At 38.9% G+C, this 20,042-nt stretch overlaps 1 long non-coding RNA gene across 4 annotated transcripts in view; it reads right to left on the reverse strand.

Annotated features, from left to right (window-relative positions):
- The window catches only part of LOC119006083, a 48,523-nt gene that overhangs the window by 7,278 nt on the left and 21,203 nt on the right, over window positions 1-20,042 (reverse strand). For 2 of the 4 annotated variants that reach the window (XR_005070664.1, XR_005070666.1), the window contains exon 3: window positions 11,912-12,012. This is a non-coding gene — a long non-coding RNA (uncharacterized LOC119006083). Of the gene's footprint in view, window positions 1-6,031; window positions 6,256-10,426; window positions 11,761-11,911; window positions 12,013-20,042 lie in introns of those variants that run through there. The other 2 variants (XR_005070665.1, XR_005070663.1) reach the window with 2 other exon arrangements.

A 20,042-nucleotide genomic window follows, 5' to 3' on the forward strand; every position in this document is an offset into this window, starting at 1 on the left:
TGAGCATGTCATTCGGTGCAACGGTGGGCTCATTAGAACTGTTTTGTTAACACCGGAGGTCTGTGACATACAGAAATAAGATATGTTAGGGTGAGACTGGCAATTAAGGAATTTAATGATAATTATGAAAAATACAGAATATCCTTCAAAGGTTAAATACATATTTTTAACATTTATACAGCAGTAAACAACTATTTGCTATGTAAAGATCTGTGTTGATATTCGAGCTTCTCTGTTCTTTGTTTTGGTAACCAGGTTGGCTGTGTGTGGATGTCAGTGCACGTGAGTCCCTCTTTCCTTTTCACATCCATTTTCAAATTGGCAGCCTGGTAAGAAACTTTTTCATATGACAGAAAACTAAAATATTTTGTATGTTGTGTTGTTTTTATATAATGTAGTTGCTGCTATGTGTTTCTTTTGTTTACCTACCCAGGGACAGCAGATGCAAATTGGCTGCTAGCTAACTCCGGTGCAATTACTTTTAATTGTGTGCTAACCCTGTAAAAATAAACAATAGAATTAAATGATAAATAAATGTTTCTGAAACATTTGAGGCAAGGAAGAAGCGGTGTAGTGCCAGACTTCTTCTGCCTAGTCTGACAGTTTGATCTGAGTTATGTGAGCAGTTTGTGTTCGGATGGCTCTTTCTTTATTTTGCCAACTTAATTAAGCAAACAACACATATTTCATTTGGTGTGAGATACTGTCGCACAAGTGCGATATCTGATGGCAGTGAATGTTGTACATTGCACATCTTGGTAATGATGGTGATGTTGGTGGTAATATTGGGTAAATGCATCAAACACGAGGGGAGATGACAACAGGGTCAAACTCTGAGTTGGTTTAACAGTAAAACCCAACATATCAGCAGTAAGCTGAAAATGACTCTAAATGAGTATGTGGATGAGATTTTCTTCAAATCTCAAACATGACCAGCACACAACCTTCAATCAAATGGACAGCTAGATTAAGGGGGTTGTGTGGGGGCAATGCAGGAGGGCTTTATTTACCTGCGCTTAATGTTCCTGTGCTGTATGAACTGTTCTGCCTTCGCTCCTGACAGAGTTGCCTGGCAGAGGTCGTATGGGGACATCTGACTGGCAGGCTTTGAGTCTGGCAGAGTCAGCCTGTCTTGCCTAGTTTAGCTTGACCTAGCTTTCCTTGACTGAAGGTAGACAACTCTTGTGTAATTTATCCAAGGAGGAGTGTGATTTAATGCTCACTAGTTTCCTGGTTTTGATTGGATTTTCATGTTTTTTTGTGAATGGTTCAAGAACCCTTGGTATGCTATGTTTACTATTCCTATAGAAACTAAAATACAGTGTCGTATAGGCAGACAATCACATCCTGAACAAGCAGAGGATCAGAAACTGAAGACAGCGCATGAAGAAAATGAAGAAGATATGAAGGAATAATAAAGAGAGGTATGCTTGAGGTCATGTTTACTGAAAACTATCACATTCCTAATTCAGCACCAAGCAGTTAACCCCCATCAAGGCTTCCTCTTTAGAAACCATAGTAACATCACTAACAGTGATCATCAGATAACTGTACACAGCACAGAGCCTACAGACCCAGAGTCTGTACTGTTTTATGAAACAGACCTTTCCTCTATGCAGGGATGAACAAAAAAGTATAAGATTTTCATCTTGTTAGGAGCATAAGACTCTCAGGGGGGAAAGCTTATACTAGGAGGCTCTGACTGACTTTTGCATCTCATATCTTTGATCGAGGCTCGAACGTCTTTGTTTAACTGGAGTGAGAGCTGTGTCCATATTTCTTGTGGGAATAACAGGAAATAGATGAGCACATTTTAGTGACCAAATTTTCACAACTTCTCTTTTTGCCAATGGTGTGATTACGTTGCCTTCACAGATCTATCACCTTCAGCGTTTTCGGATCTGAGGCCACGGTAGTATGCTATAAGATGGTGAATTGCTGATTTGGTTTGATTGTGAGTGAGTTGCTGCCTCAGGAAAATGAGTTAAAGCGCCTTCTTGTTAAGAAGTCAGTATAATATGGAGCGTGATGTTGACAGACTGATTGGTGCCATGAAACAAAAAGACACATTGTTAAATATTGTGATGGTCTCATTTTCAGTTGTTATTGATTCATGGCATCATCTGTGGCCATAAGCTCTGCATGGACCAAAAATATTATTTCACTGGAAGAGAAGGCAAGGCTGAATTGTGTCTCCTTCGCAGGGTATCTGGGCAAAGGAGAGGGGGTTAGGTCTTCAGACAACCAGATGGAGCTTTGAATAGAATGGCTGCCCTTTGAAATTGAAATATGACTTCAGGGACACCCAGCTTGGAGTGGACCCAGAGCAGTCCCACCACACACTGGATGGAATAAATATCTAACCTGGCTTAACACAAACTCCTTCAGAGTCCCTGTGGGGAAGGACTCTTTGGCTAACTTGCTTAGCCCGCTGCTACAACGCCTGGGTTGCCACTATCTTTTTTAATTTCACCTAGTCATCTTACAAGCGGTCAAAATCAGGTATTATTTATAAAAGTTGTAAAGAGATTAGATACAGGGATGAATAGTAAATTAGATGAGACAATGAGACTTATGATTTAGACCGTGTAAACAGTCATCCCTATACTTGCATGATTATTGGAAGTATGCATATTTTTTTTTTTTTCAAAAGAAGAAAAAGAGTTTTACTTTTTAGTTAACAGACCACCTCAACTGCTTTCAGATAAAGAATCAAAAGTTTGATGCGGAACGCGGCACACATACGTTTGCTGTGCGATGATTCCTTTGTACTCAATTTAACCCAAAAGTCAATGTTTTCATCCGCCTGTATGACTTGACAGCGTAACAATAGTGTCTGCTAATGACGTAATGTCTAGATGTCACTGTCTTTGCCATTAAATGTCAGCTGTGAAGAGCACACAGGATTCAGTCAGACAGAGGAAAGAACAGATAAGACGGGACAGATGAGGGTGGAACTGGCAGGATGAAAAGTCAACACCAGCTGCCACCTGAATACTGGGAGGCTAATCTTTATCAGCAGATAAAAAAATTAGTCTACTCGTCTATCAGCTTTACTATTTATATAATTACTGACTGAACATCTCTCTCAAAAAAAAAAAAGAATCCAATTGTAAAACAGTGGAGGGAGCAGCCACTATCTCCAATTATATAAAAAGAAACCTCCATGAAGACAGGAGCCTACAGTGTTGACAACACCTCTGCCTGATCTGTAAAAAAGCAACAACATATCACAATCAACCAAACACTTGTTGACTGAAATCATAATGGACTGTCTCATCTTTATTATCTGGCTGCCTACCTCAAGTGATGACTGAAAAAATGATGAAGCTTCCAATTCATCAACACAGGTTGTCATTCTCTTATTAAATGACTGACTGCATTCAAAAAATGGATTATGTGTCCTTAGTTAATTTCGGTATGATAGACTTTGCAATCATGGGTAACTACTGGCAATTAGACATCAATGTGTTTGTCTTCTGCAGGGTGATTTCCTGAGAGAGCAGCTAAATCACTATATACACTCAATTATTTTGCACTGGAAGCACATCTAATTTTAGTAAAAAAATGTTTTCATAACATCACAACACAGTGAATGAAGAGCACAGACATCAGTCAGTGTCAATAAGAATGTCGGAGCTTTCAGTCTTTCTTCCTGTCTTCTGTCCTTCTCCCTCTGCCAAAGAGATTCACTGCCTGCAGTGCTGCTGGTAGAGCAGTAGAATACCTGCAGGCGGTAGCAGTATTTTTGTCTATCTTGACGTCTCTGTCTTTTTTGCTGAGATATCTAATGAAGTTAGCACACTAACCAGCTAGCACTGGCCTGGTCTGTCTCGTATTACCTCTTTGTACCTCAAGAGGCCACAGTGAGTCACTGTAGGATCCAGTCTGCACTCAGTCCAACAAGAGAGGATGAAGAAGTAGTGCAGTTGTTTTAACTACCTATCAATCATGTTGACGGTTCTTTCCCCAGTAAGTACAAACTGCAACGATGGATGAAATTCTTGGCATGCAACCATTATCACAATCACTACCAACCACAAAACCACGTTTGACGGTTAAGAAACGAAGTAAAAGAACTATAAGAGTAAACACTGGTGCTGCTTTCCACCAGTGCAGACAGCTCTTTGTGAGAAAAAGATGACGTCTGATACTGAACTCACATTGTTTCCTCTAGATTAGTAACTAAACAGCTGTTAATGCTAACATCTGCAAAGGATTGTGCTTCTTTTTTTCCTGTTTGCTTCTCACAATATGGGGGTGGATACCACCAGTAACATTCTGGTGACACGCTGCCACCAATTAGTTTTGACAGGTGGCCAATTTTGCGACCAGCAGGGAAACTGAACAGAAAAACATATTCATAGATTTTGGATATTTTAATGAGGGATGAGTAGACATCCTCAATTGAATGTTTAATTTAAGCTAATGTGTAACTAGTAATTAAACTTTATGTGGTTAAAAATGTATCAATCACAAATTATTATTCTAAGCAGATTATTTTTTTATGAGCTTTAAAGTCATTACTTTAAGTTTCTCATTATTGAATTGTACTCAAATATATTTTAGCAAAACAACTAACATACTAAACATAAAAAGTAACTTTCACAGTTTTCTCATAGCGTTAGCCTACAGAGTTTTTTTGATACTCAAAAAAGTAATTTTGGGTAGAATATGAGTGTAATTAAGGACAGCTGACACTGATCTGTCTTGTTCTTCCAATCCGAAATAAGTGAATAATAAGTGAAAAACAAGATTTTTTGTTTTACCACTAATGATAAAACACTCAGCTGAACAACACTGCTCTCTGTTTGCTCTAATGTGTGCATGCACTAAATTTACTAAATGTTCTTTTTCTTGAAAGATTTTCTGATTGAAACTTATTTTTACAAAAGGTGCTTAATATTCAGGACATATAAACTCTTTTTGATGACAGTAAAAAACCTCCAAAGTTCAGATAATGACAGTGTTCATGGAGGATAATTTGTGCGTTTTGCACAATGCTGTTCTTGGTTTCATAGCGATTTAGCCATTTTACCCGTACAAACATAACCAATTCAGCTTATTCTGCACACACACTTCTGTAGTTGCATCTATTAGTGGATCTGGTGACAACATACATTTTCAAAGTTCACGCCCACACTGCACTATGACTTCTGTACATATTTCTAACCATCTGCAGGCTTGTTAATATGAGGCGTGTTTTCACATTATGCACTGAAATTTTAATTCTCATATCAGCTGCTCTCACTGGTACATACTGCACACATATGGCAACTTTTAATGATAGTCCAAATAACGTTTAAACTTTATTCAAATATTATCCCTATTTAAGTCATCTTTCAATCCACTCCTGCATGCTGTCTGTGGCCTGTGTTAGTGCATTCTTTTCTGTATTTGGCTTAAATTAGATTTTAGGTACAGCCTGTAAGGTCTTTTGAGACTTGAAGATTCATATGGAACAATTACCTGAAATCTATACAAGTAAATAATTTAGACTTTGCCGTATAGTGCAGTACATGCAGGTCAAGCCCTGTTAATGTTGATGCTGTGTTTATTTTTTGCTGCAATGCAATACTTGTCTCCTGGGATCCATTCAAGCTTCACTGTACCTTATCTCACTGAAAGTATTGTACAGAAAATTTACTGTTATTTAAGTCATCATTAACCCTATATTTTGTGCAGGTTGTGTTTAATTACTCTGAAGTGTTGCCCTATGTTCTTCTGAGTGGCTCCTTATCAGGGATTTGGAGTATAAATAAATAATCTACCAGCAGGCCTGAAGCACACAGGCCACATTGTGTCTCTGCGTTTGTGGAAGTGTCTGTGCGAATACGTATATGTGTACTGTTTTAAATGCCTTAAAATCCAAGGCTTATGTCATGTCAAATAAGCATTTATATATCATATCAACTAAACTTACTTTCAGCAGGAGAGTCTGCTCATCTCTATGTGCCAGCAGTCATATGTTAAATGTCACTGTAGGTAGATGTGGAGATGATTGAGATAATGATAGTAAAAACACAATCACTCGACAAGAGATTACATCTATTACAGTTGATTGAATCAAACACAGTGAATCAACAAAAAACATTATTGCACTCCTTGCAGTGAATCATAAATTAGCACTCAGGAGTTCCTGCAGCATGTTATTTGGTAATCAGAGGAAGTAACATCAAGATCAGGTTTCCAATAGCAGCATGAAGACTCCTGCTATCTTCAAATCTGGCTTGTCATTTGTAACGTTGTCTTTCACTATAGGAGAGTGAAGCAGTTGTCAGTCAAGAAAGACATCATAAATATGTATCATTCCGATAGACTGGATTGTTCTGACAAATCAACAAATACAACCCTACATTTGTAATAAATCAAAACCTCACTTTGTTAAGTGGGTCCACCATTTGAAAAATCAAACATCATCGTGCCCTGAAAATGTCCAAGAAGGCTCTTCAAATCATTAATTTTATCCAAAACCCAAAGATTTTCATTTTTTTTTTCATCATGTATGAACAAGAAAAAGCAGCACATCCTCTAAGCTGAGCAACTGAAAGAGAGTTTTTGACATGTTGGAATACGGAGAACAAAAGTAACAATTATTTAAAATGATTGTTGGTAATTAAAAAATAAAGGCCCACATTTGTAAAAGATGCTAAACTTATTTTGTGATCACATTATTTATTAAATAAAGAATCCACCATTTGATAATTCTGACACTGTCACTCTTTGAAAATGACTGATGGCAAGAAGTGACAACAAAATGCAGTCCTTTCAAAATGACAAGAGCATAGAAAGTGCCGCCCTTGGCTGTCAAAATTGTAGGACTTTTAAAGATTGAGCCTTTGTTGTCTTGGAGATATTGAAGAACAAAAATGTCATGCGTTGATATTAGAGATATTAATATCACCTTGTGAAAGGTTTTCTATAATAAGAAGGCTGTTTGGGTCTGATGATTAAAGCTTATTCTCAGGCTGGAGTGCTTGAAGGTTACTGGTTCTAATACACATAATTTGCAGTTGTGCAGATGATGGCAACAGGGCATTATTAATGTGAATATGGGTATGTTTACACGCACAGACAGGACACAGCTATGTGCTGACAAACATGTTTCTGCTGCTAAGGAATGGTTTACAGGATGTCTGTGCTGTTTCATCCACAGACTCAACAGTTGTGAAGACAGGAACCAACTGAACTGCAACCAAAGGGCACAGAACATGGTGCCTTCTAGAGTATAGTAATTACTACTCATCTACATATTTTGCTGACAGTGGCATGTACCCATAATGCTGTGCTAAGCAAGTACTCACACTAGATTAAAAAATTTAAGCTGTTGCTAAATGGGACAATGATGTATGACCATAGTAGAATCCACAAGTCATGCGTCACGCTCAAAGCTTGAGTAGGTGCACTGAGAGGAGAGTTTGTGAAGCTGTAGACCAGCAGTGTGCCAGAATGGTCGAGAGAGAGAGCGAGCGAGAGCGAGCGAGCGAGAGAGAGAGAGAGAGAGAGAGAGAGAGAGAGAGAGAGAGAGAGAGGAAGGATGAGTTAACGTAGTGAATCAATCAACAGACCTTTTATGTCAATATGACATCTACTCAGTTTTTACTTATTTATCTATTTACTTTCTTTTGCTCTCTTGCATGACAGACACTTTGGTGGTGACTGGATCTGCAAGTGATAAAAAAAAACTATATGATTTTTAACCAGATGATGTAAACTGTGAATGTTTAATTTCCTTGTGTGGTGAAGCACTCCAGCAGCATTAACCCTATGGTAAGTACAAGAGAAACCAGGTTAAAAACAGATTAATTTTCATGTGAGCATGTCCGCTGACATCAACATAATTCTGACTCAAATGTAGTGAGATTTGCTCTTTTCTAAAATATTCCCCCGACTGAATTATGAGGTGTGCAGGATCTACAGCGCTACACATGACAAACCTGTCAAACCTGTGCGCCTGTGTGTTTCACACAAACAATATCGGACCTAATTGCTCAGTCTTTGAATTAATTAACTGACTGGATCAGTGCCACACATGTTTGAAGTCTATTGTACTGTATCGCTGTATCTTTGAGACAAATGGAGAGAGGCTGGCTGCCAGCCCTCCACCAGGTGCAAGTGCTGTATTCTGCTCTGTTGATTAGAGCTGTAGAGGGGAATTGAAGAGAAAAGTCTTCAAAGTAATCTCACAGAAGGCCAAACACCATTTCAAGGTAAACTGATCATAATCACTTTGTTTGAAAAAAATATATACAACTTGTATTCCACAGGACAAATTGTGTGCACTGTGCAGGTTGAAATGTTCTGTGACAAGATGACAAATAGCAAACCTCTTAGAAAAACTGCATTTGTGTCATTAGCAAAGAGTTCCTTAATGACTACAGGGCAAAAGTGTAGAGAAATCTGTAGTTTTTAGACAAATGGTTGCTTCAAACTCTCAAGTACAGTTACATGCACAGCTTAGTCAGATTACAGCCACAGTTCAACTATGCAACTCGATCAGACAACTGCAATTGTCTGAGTATACATGCCAGTGAGAAAATCTTATTATTGGCCGAAGCATGTCATACCCCAGTACGATAGGTGGCGCTGTACCCATTTCAACTAGTGGTAATAGAGCCACCTCCGGCTGACCTCTTTACATCACCAGCAACAACAAACTCTGCATCGGCATTCGAGAAAGATGGCGTACGATGTGCAAGACGAAGCTACATCTTTGTACATTTCCTATATGGTGTACATGATAATTACACAAACTAGATGCACGATGGTGCTCTTGCTTGCGGTGATTTTGGAGGAAAGATGCCACATCTGCCACCGCCACCGCCACTGTCACCGTCCTTCTACTGCCAGCTCACGGCCCCGGGAAAAAAATCTCAAGTCTGCGCAGAACGCAAAATCCGAATCCAATCTGATGGAGCATATACATGTAGGAGTAAAGCGACTATCAATCGAATAATAGGTGTTTTAATCCGACTATGAGAAATCCAAACCAGTCCAATTTTAGTCAGACTGAGGTGTATACATGCATCTTAAAAATCCAATCATAGTCGGACTAACCCAGTAATTCAGTTTTCTTGAGTGTCATGTAAACGCACTGTCAGAGACAGCTAGCTATATCAACTTTTAAATGTTCCACTCTGTTTGCTAAGTTTTAACTATATCAGTCTGCTGTTTCATGCTGCGTAGGGAGGAATTTTAGAACTTTTTCACTGAGACAACTTCCTGCTTTGGTTGACAATTAACATTATACAGTCCAAAACAGTAAAGTTGTCGGCTGGACAGAAACTTGCTACAAAGCTCTTAAAGTCAAGGGGGGTTGAAGATTCTAGTGATTCATCTTTGTAGGTTCATGAGTGTGAGTAGGGTTTGGAGCATATGGGCTAAGCAAAGCATAGTTTTGTTAGAAGACAGTGGCATAGGCTACAAAATGCATGGATGTAATGAACAAACTGGAAGAAACGCTGCTTGAGAACCAGAAACTAAACCAGTAATCTGCAAGCCGCCAAGGCTCTGTTGATGGTAAACAAAGTAGACGTTGTTTGAGTACGATACAACCAGACTGCAGAGATGCTTCTTTAGACCCTCTCAATACCTCAGCACTATGCCATGAAATGTTTAATTTTATGACTTATGTGACCCAGTGACGGACATGAAGAAAAACCAAAATAACTTTAGAGAAATAGCCAATCTTCTCACCGATGGTCTCGTTTGCTTATGTGGGTCATACAGAGGCATTAGTATTAAATGAGGACTGTTTCACAAGCAGTTACGAACTCTTTGTAGTCTGTACAAATGTCAATGACAATTGTTGACAGTCTTAGCAACTAGTTTGACACAACCTGCTCTCATATGAAACTGGACAAAGATACATAACTGTATTATGTATTATACTGTATGTTATTAATATTAATACTATTATTAGTATGTACCCCAGCTCAGGGTTGATTTGCTGTGGGTGACAGCATGACTCACAAAGCAAAGGACAATGACAGCGACATCAGTGCTCAAGTCAGACAGACGATAAGCTCAGGATTCCCTTGAAACTGGGTCTCAGGAGAATGACTCATGTGGTGCAGAGGGGACACGATGCTACAACAGCACTTTGAATTCTCAAGTCAAAACATATCCTTACACTTGCGCCTTACAGAATTGGTGACCATGCTGGAGTGTATGCTGCAGGCCATGAATGCACCTCCTTTGACACAATGAGATCAGTGTGCTTCGCCCCAGTACAACAGGAAAGAGAGCTCACGCTGCTCCGGCACATACAGATTCCCCATGACTATTCTTAACTTAGTTTGTTTGAGCTGATTTACTTTACACAGGGATGAGACACTGAAGTGAAGCGATATGAACATTATATGAAATACAATAACAAAACAAGTTTATATCACATACCACCTCTGGCAGTGTGCTGCACACCACCACTGTTATTCTCCTCCTCCATGAAAACTTGCTGCAATATGATTAACAGCTGAATGAGCTTGTCTCTCTTGTCAAGTTTAAACTAATAATGAATTTTATGACAAATGCAATAAAAGCTGTCTTTGCTTTGTTGACTAAAGATTTAATAGGTAGGTGAATCTGCTGGTTTGGTAGATGAGTGTACATATGTTTAGTATTGATAGGATTTTATTTTAATTGTGTTTATGAGGATGATGATCGCACCGCTACTCTGGGGTTACCAAGGGTGAGAGTCATGAATCAACTCCACTTGCGATAAAAAAACACTCTCTGTGTGCAGGCATTTAACTACAGGCCAGGATCTCAGTTTTTGGGACAAAGGTTGGGGTGTTGATGGGGTCTTGGCTATGCTGTCATCTAAATATATAGATTGTAGTGGTAACATGGATCAGATGACAGTGGAGACTGCCAAATCAATGTGGTAACCCTCACACCATGTTGTGAAAATGGCAGCTAAGAATCACTTTGATGCCTACGAATGTAATTTGTAAAGGATAAGGTTGATTTACAGCCTCGTGAGTGTTCCAGAGGAGATATGGATGGACCATGTTCAAAAATCCCAGTCTGAGATGTGGCTGTATGGTGCCTGTTGTCACATCCTTAAAAAGAGACACCAGGGGTTGCTGAAAGGGAGCTTGACAAGGTTGAAATGAGATTGTGAAGCCTCAGACGAAACAAAATGGTGGACAAAATTCATGTGTTTTCTTTTAATGTATATGTATACCACTCAGCCAACTGAGATTATTATGTGAATGAAGGATATGTGTAGAGTTATTTAGCACGTGGGCACAAATCTTGTCACTCCCCACAAAGATACGGCATGATTGAGGTGTGACAATGAAAACTTGCCCCAGTTTATCTTTGATTAGGAGCCCACAGGTGGAAGCTGGGAAACGTGTGGGGCATGTGGAATACTACATGAACTGCAGCAATTGGAGTGATAGCAGGAAGTGATTGCAGCACTTACAGCAGTTTTGCTCAAACAAACAGAACATCTTCAGCATTGTGAATTAGGAACTGAGCAGAAATCTAACTTTCCAACATTTACCAGTATGTGGTTCTTATGCATTTCAATTTCAGCCAGTTCCAATAAATATTCAAGTCTCCCTGTTGGTTTAATGCAATATGGTTGAAAAGACTAATGGAAAAGATAGTGAAACAGAATTGTACAGGTAGCTGTCCAGCCAAACAATTATGACACTGTTTAAAGCACTGTCTATGTTCCTGCAGTCTTGCATAGAGAGCTCTTTCTCCACAGCGCTCTGGGGTAAATGTCTGGACGTACCCATTCTCCTCCTGGTAGAGGAGAAATAATGCTCTGGCTTGTCTGCATTTCAATTGTCACAATGTTGAATATGCAGCACTGATGCCCCTACAAAAAGGTGTCTTGTTTTGCATAATGGGAGGTGAGTCCCACCATTAAAATGAACAGGGAACTGCTGCTTACTTGTTTAGGTTGGAACTGTTAAAGCCAGAGGTTGGTGTTGTTTCCTGTACAGGTGAGGAATCTCAGAACACACGGACAGCAGAAGTGGAGGGCAATGCTGCCTGAAAGGGGCACAACAATGGCAGGTTTTTATCCCCACAGTTTACATCCGGAAAGTCAAACTATAATAAAGCTTCTCTAAATGTGACCATATATGTGTCTGCTGCAAATATAACTAGGATGACAAGCTTTTACATGCACACTCTACATCCAGTAAAACTGAGGTTCATTTTAAATTATGAAGCCTCACTAGATTTGACCAGAAATGCATTTGCTACAAATATAATAAGAATGCTCATCAAAAACTAATTTAACAGGAAAAACACCCGGTGCTGAATGAGAATTGTGAGATACTAAGAAGGAGGAGTAATCTGTCTCTTGGGTTTGTAGATAAAAGTCGACGGTTCTAGATCAGATCAAATCTCGATCAGACTCAAACTGAGCCGAGCGACAAACAGGAACTGAACACAGCTGTGATTCATTTCAGAACTCAGACAGTAGTGACTCAATTCAAGGACTGTTGGAAGAGAGTGCTTCACAGCAGCATCACTTTTACGTCACTCGCGCTGCCCGAGGCTGTGTTGCCAGCATGATCCTGACCCCGATTAACAGCAGGAATATGGATAGATGGTTTCATTTATACAAGCTTTTTTTTTTTTTAGAAATTCTATAACCCCAAAATACATTTAATTCAGACAAACTCTAAATCTGAGCTCTGTACATGAGGCAGTGTACATCTAGCAGAACAGAGCTACAAACCAAAAAAAAATTGAAAAATAAGGCTTTAAATCAATCATGTCACACCAACATCTCAAATTTCATCACAAAGATTACGTTTCTTTCTCTTTTTTTTCTACATTGACAGTTACAGTATACATGTTACTAGTCCCATTCAGTAATAGAAAAACAATTTTGAGGCAAACATATTCAAGTTCACACACCACCAATCACCTACTAAATATTTCTCCGTCCGTCAGCCGGAGGACAGAGGAAACCTGTGTTTGATTTGTTGACCAAGATGTTATGGCACAGATTAAATGTTGCATTCTATGAAATGGTCCCCATACATCTTCCCTCAGACAAAGCTGCTGTAGTGATTGCCTGGGGTGAAAATAAGCACCAAAGTCACCCGGGACAGTTTCACAGCAATGTATCCCACATTAAGATTAGCAGAAACTGCAGTGTCATCCGATGAGCCTGAGATGACTCAGCAGAGCGGGGCTGAGTAATATTTGCTAATAAAGCACAAATGTGCTTGCAGGGGGAGCATGGATGTAGGATTTGCCACTCAAGGTAAAGCAAAGAGAGCTAGAAATCAGAAATCTAAAATGGTTGTGATAACTCTCTGATCTACAGGGCTCAGAGTTTTGCCTTGAAGACACAGCAAGTAAGGGTACAACTCCAAAGAACGATTCTGTCCCTTGTTTTCTTAAAATGGTATTTGATGTAGTTAAACTCAACCATCTGTTCATGTTTGCAAATGCTTGTCTGTTCTACTCGACACATGTCTTGTATTTATTTAAAACCCCCATCAAACAAAGGATTTGAGATAAATACATTCAATGTCAGCTTATCAGCTTTCTCAATATTTTGTTCACTTAAGATGAGATTTGATTATCAAACATTTGGATGCCGAATTTGCTCTAAAGCCTCATCAAAGTAATCCAATCTGTAATCCATCCTAAAGAATCTTTGGGGATGCACAGGGTAGGTAATGGCTTTATGAGATCAACCATGAGGCCAGAGTACTTCTAAGTCGTTACAGGAGCCTTCTGCAAGGCAGATCAGAGATCCTGGCATGCCGACAGGGAAAAGAAATGCAGACATCTCAAAACATTTGACTCAAAGCCATATCGCAAGATGAATATTTACCCAGTTCAAACGATTATAGTACAGAAACCATCTGCATGTACTGTAATGTGCATGCAGCGAGCTAGATGATGTGAACATTAATTCTCTTCCTCTATGACTGCAATCTGTAGGCTATAGTACGCATGCTACGGCAGCTAATGTCAATCCATCCTTCTATCTCTCCCCCTCTCTCAAACACAATCAGAGACACACACACACCCCTCTGATCCTACTTAAGAAGGAATGCAGACGAGTGTGAGTAAGTCTGTGTGTGACCTTTCATCTCAAAGGCAACTCAAAAACACTCATAGACATAATTTGTGCACTCTTTGTGCAGCTAAGGCGAGTGTATGTTGTAACCATCCCATTTTAAAGAGTTTTGAATAAAGAGGGATGCTAGATTTAATATCACACTTCAATCACTTTAAGGGGAGTCACAAGATTTTAAAACAACACCAAAGATACTCTGCTGTATCTGCTGACCAGCAACGTTGACTTCCTTCAGTTCTACAAACAACCTGAGAATTGTCTTTAATTATCAAACGGTAACAAACTGTTTGTTTAATTAAGTTTTTTTACAATATTTTTTCTATGTTGTGTTTGCTATGTTTGTATGTCTCGTATGTATTGTCTACGTTATACTTGACACAATATTGGAACTTGAAAGCTATCCGTTGACATTCTTGTGTTGTTTACAATCTACAAATACATTTATGAGGAAATCATAAACCACAGGCTACCACCTGACCTCATTCACAAGCAGCTAATTCACGCACATTAGAAGAAATTTTCTTGGCAAAATTACATGATTAATATCAACACAATTAAGCTTGCTGTGCTAACATAAAACAGCCTGTTTACTGGGTGAGCCGTTAAGCTTGTGGTGCTCCAAGACCGTTTCTTATTTTCATTAATATGTTTGTTCACTGCTGAAGAAGTGTACAATTCAGATATATACTTGTTATAATATAAATCAATAGCCATGCATGTTCAGGAGACAACCTTTGCTCTCTTACTCAGCAGTTGTCCTGTTGACATCAGAAACAATGGAGGCGGCAGTGAAACTGCTCACTGTCTGATGGGACCTCAAGCGTCTGTCAGACAGTGAGGCTGTAATGCTCGCAGCAAAGAAATCTGTCTGTATGAGACATAAAACAAAGTATTGATTACGGTGTTAGATAAAAAGTCAGAAGTTCATAAAGACCATGGATGTCTGTGCCAAACTGTAGGGCATCCATCCAACAGCTGTTGCATTTCACTATGAACCACCACATCAACCAGCTGGTGGGACTGCATGAAATGTCAGGGGATCACCAAAGTCTTTAGGATACATCCTTTGTGGAACACGGATATCTGTAAAAAATGTCATGGACATACCGCCAAAATTTGTTGAGAAATTTCAGTCTGGTGGACTGAATCTAAAGACTATGGCTGCATAGAGAACCATTTTTGGGGGCTACAAACTGTCAATGAGGATAGAAGGGGGAAGTTAACATTATTCTACAGAACATCATTTGTGCATGCAGAACACAAACATTTCCTCATGAAGACTGGGAGCATTTGTTTTCTGTCCACAAATACAGTTTATGTGTGCAGGTTTTGAGATTAATTAAAACGCCACAGACAACCTCCATTTCTCAGTCATTATCAGTTTTTAGCCTCTTTTCCATGCAGCTGACGTAACGTCTCTTTCCTCTTACGCCCCCAAAACATTCAAATGCTGATTTTAACAAAGATTACTATGGCAACAGTGGAAGCTTCAAAGTATCAGGTTCAGCCCTACTAAAAAGAAAGGCCAACTTAAAGTGGCAATCTGGAAGCCTTCCGGAAGTGGCAATTGCAGGTGTATTTTTGGACCTCACTGCTTTCCAGAGACCCAGCGTTGCCTGTGTGACATCAGTCAGCTGGCAGTTGGCATCTTTGCCACACCTCCATAACAACATCACTTTCAAGCAAAAAAGGGAACGATGTCTTCTGAGACGGTATCTATAACACTTACCATCTACTGAATAAAAAAATTGTTGCTGTGAAAGTATCATACATACATATTCATTGTCTAAATTATTCCTGTCATAATGATGTAAACCACCTACTCTCTCTGGCCGACCAACCACTGCTGGTTGACTGCTGGTGGCATCGTTTACTGTGCACTTCTTGTGATATTTTTCAGGAAAGTCACCATCGTCATCCCGTGTCTTTCTTTGGTAAGAAAGCAAATGCAATGGCTTTCCTCAGTGGGCTATGGGCTCAGTCATCATCGTGTTACCTCACTCGGTGATAGATTGCGACTTAACAGATGTTTATTTACTAGAAAATCTTTGAGATTATTACTGTTGATTATAAGAGGTTCAGATATTCTGACTTTCAGCCCGTAGTGTGGGTCAAGCTCTAAAACCACTAGTGTGAGTCCAGACCATATAATGTAGTCTCCAAGGCCAGGCTAACAATGATAACATCATCTGGGGCTTTTATCTTCGACTTAACAAAGCTCCCTCTTGAGCTCCAGAGGGCATTAAACAACAGTCTTTACAGGCTGTGTAGTACTCTGACAATCCAGTTAGCTGACTTTCATGTGTTTATAGAGTGTTTTTCAAGTGTTTATATGTTAATGTATTAATTCAGTTCCCCTTTAATACTGGGATGATGTTAAAGTCTGGTTTCACAAAATGTGCAGAGAATAGCTATGGACAAGGACAGATCTCGTTTCAACTTTCATTTTTCACTCACATGTTTTCAAGTGTTTTAAATATTAATGAAGGCAAGTGTGGTGACTGTTTCATGCACACACAGTAGCTCTGTCCCCATTGCATGGTATTCATTATAGCATTGCTGTTTGCCTGTGTAGCACATTCACACTGGAGTACACTTAAAAAATGCTGCATAAAATCACTTGAAGTTTGAGTAAAATGTCGTTAGACACTGTAGAGCCAAAATACAGCCGACAGTGTAAATGTAGGACCTACTAATGGATGTAAAAATTTATAAAAAGCTCTGGGGACAGCTGATAAAATTAAGTATTCAAATAATAAATCATCGGAAAACATTTTACGGGCTGTAAGTGACATTTTCAAACTAGCAGTAGCATTTCAATCTTGTGTGGCAGGTGTGTCACGAATTATATATATTATATAATTTCATTCTAGCACAAAACTGAAAGTTATTATCTTGTAAACTGAGAAGGATTGTGTCAGCATCAGCAAATAGTGTATATCTGAAAGTCTTAACTTACAGTATAGGCCAGTAGGAAACTAGGACATGGAGCCAGACCTTCAAAGGCAAGAAATCCATAAGACAAAAGGTTTACTCTATCCAGCTGACCACTCCCAGCCGACCTCATCAAGCGGTTACTAGCCAAAGCCAATTAGCCTGATGACACTCAGGAACACCATCCATTAGCATCACAGGCTGCTGCTGTATTCAGTTTACCCCTGATTAATTGTACTCTTCAACTCAGACTTGAATTTGACCTCCACCAGGAGACACAGCAATCTAATCAATTGATTAACTCCTTGATTAATATATTAAAAAGTGTATTGAAGCCTCTCTAGAGAGTAAGCTGAAAACATTAACTTAAAAGTCTTTTTGTGGTAAACCAAGCACTTTATATTTTATCTATATGGACTTAGTAAAACATGAAATTGAGACAGGCAAGGCTAAAACTGTTTTATCTATTATATAATCTTTGAAAGGACTGGGCCATGAAATCCTCATATATACTGTACCTACACATGAGAGATCTGTATTCCTCACATCTGGTTTTTGTCTTCAGTACAATCAGCATTCATTCCTAGTAGTCAAGGATATTTATCCACTCCAGCTATGATCAGCAGTGATGGAAAAATGACACCAGGGTCAATACACCAGCTTTTGTTCCTTGACCGCCCCAATGGTATGACCCCTGTTGAAGCATTCGTCTCAATTCAAGCAGTGCTCAAATATCATAAAGTCTGCAGTGACTTTGAAAGAGAGACTGTAGAAATTGTTTTTTGAAGATTAACCACTGTAACATTGCCACTTGCCTCCATGTTGCTTTCTTTTCTACCCTCTACTGAACGTGACATGTCAATAAAACAGAGAGGGAAACTCATGTACGGACAAAAGGAAAAGAGTCCATCAATATTCAAAAACCTGCAGAAATTAAATGCACACTGGTGTAAAAATGGTAGTCCAGTCATGTGGGTGTGTATTGGAGCTTTGGCCCAGGTGGCCTCTTGGATGCACTAATGACACCAGTCCAATCTACCACAACAGAAACTTTCACTGAAATTTTGCCGTTTAAATGTTGCTGAAACAGTAAAATAATCAAGATGTCGGAAAAAAGAGAACTTATTAATTTAGTTAGTGACTAATTTAGTCAGTTTTTACCCTTTTTAAAATGTGTCATGAGAGTGACATTAAAGGTACGGCATACAAAGAAATGAAAAAACATGGGAGAAGAGGAGCAAAAGAAAGGAGAGATAAAAAAAAAAGACAAAACGATGCTTAATTCTTGATGGAGCCATCGGGAGAAATCAACTGCTGTGATCTGCAGAGTAAAACAGGGGGCCATGGATTGAATATATGAGATGTTTGTTTGTTTAAGTCTGTGTGCATGATGGTGTGTAATGTTAAGTGTGTTGATAACATGTAGGTGTGAGGAGTGCTGAGTACAAAGATTAAATTAAGCCTGTGACGCTTCAATGATTATTAACATGCAGAATCAATGGCTCTGTGCTTTTGCTCACAGGCTTCTCTCAAAAAGGGCAAATCAATTAACTGTTACTACTTGAAAAATATTTCCTGCAATCAATCTGATTACATTTGAAGATGTTTACTTTAGTGTGTCAATATAGTGTGTTTGATTTGCAAACAACATTTAACGAGACTGCAAAACTCTTTCACGTGGGTGTAAATGTGTCAGATAAACCTATACCCACTGCCATCAAGCACACCATTTCAATCATAAAGCATATCAAATCAATTTCAACAGTTACCTGACTTTCAAAATTACATCCTACACACTGCTACATTTTCCCATTTCACCGGTCTAATGATTTGCAATAGCTTGACATAAATTTCAACTTTGTTAGCTTAACAAGCAATTCTAAAAGAACCTGATTTAGTCTATCAAATTAAATATTCAGCCATTACAAGGTGATTTCAGAGGCAGTGGTCTGGAATAAGTGCGTATATTATCAACATAATTAGAAACATGCTGTAGTAAATGAGGTCAAAGGTTCAGAAACTTGCAAAGGTTTTGCGTATCTTGTTGTCAACATGTATGTGCTCTTTAATTATTAAAGATTAATTCAGGTCATTCTCATTTTTGCTCCATCTGGACATATTTAGATAAAAAAACTAATCATGAAAACAAACTTCTGAGAGTGCCAAACAAACTGTATGTTAATAGTGACAGCAAATATGGGTCAGTGTCATTATCAGAAGCGACTGAAAAGGGGCTGAAGCAGAACGAGGTCAGATAGGACTGCTTTTTTAGTGGCCACTCTGCCGAGCCACTGCGAGCGCAGAAAAAAATAAAAATAAAAAGCTCGACCCACATGCCAAATCTCTGCCTCCATGTCACGCCAGCATACACAGCACCTTCCTGGCTGCTGATAGAGAAGCTTCTACAGTACAGTGAAGATCACACCTATTGTGAATTACATACAAAACACAGTGACATCCATGGTGGAGTGGTTATATGGCAGTATGAGCTAAAGGTTGGCACTGGAGCCTTACAGCTACCTGGGATCTGGGAAACACTGTTTACAGGATCCTGCCCACAGTGAACTATGTTCTTATGTGTTTATTGTACTTGATTACAGAGATTTCCATCTCTGACTCTGCTTCTTCTCACTTTGCTGTAAACAACTTGTGCTTCCAGAGTATGACAAGAAGTCTTGGCACACTGCAGCTCACTTCACAGCAGAAAAAGAAACTTGGCATCATAATCTTGTCTATAACATTATTGGGAAATTTGACCTAGATTGATAGTCATGATTTTGACATTTGCCAAATGAAACTAATGTTATTAGACTTCAAGGTTCCCGAGGCTATATTTAAGAAGTAGGACTAAATGTGTGATATGAGAACGTTAACTCACAACACTGATTTAGATTGAGGGCCAAATTTAATTTGGCACAAATTATTATGACACTCAAATAAATATTCATACCTGTTGAATCAACTGGAAGATATTAAACAACTTCAGGAGCATTCACTTATTCATGTCTAGATAACATACAGAGTTAATGCAAGCAAA

The sequence above is a fragment of the Acanthopagrus latus genome, chromosome 17 (genome assembly GCF_904848185.1).
Source record: "Acanthopagrus latus isolate v.2019 chromosome 17, fAcaLat1.1, whole genome shotgun sequence".
In the NCBI taxonomy this organism is placed as follows: Eukaryota; Metazoa; Chordata; class Actinopteri; order Spariformes; family Sparidae; genus Acanthopagrus; species Acanthopagrus latus.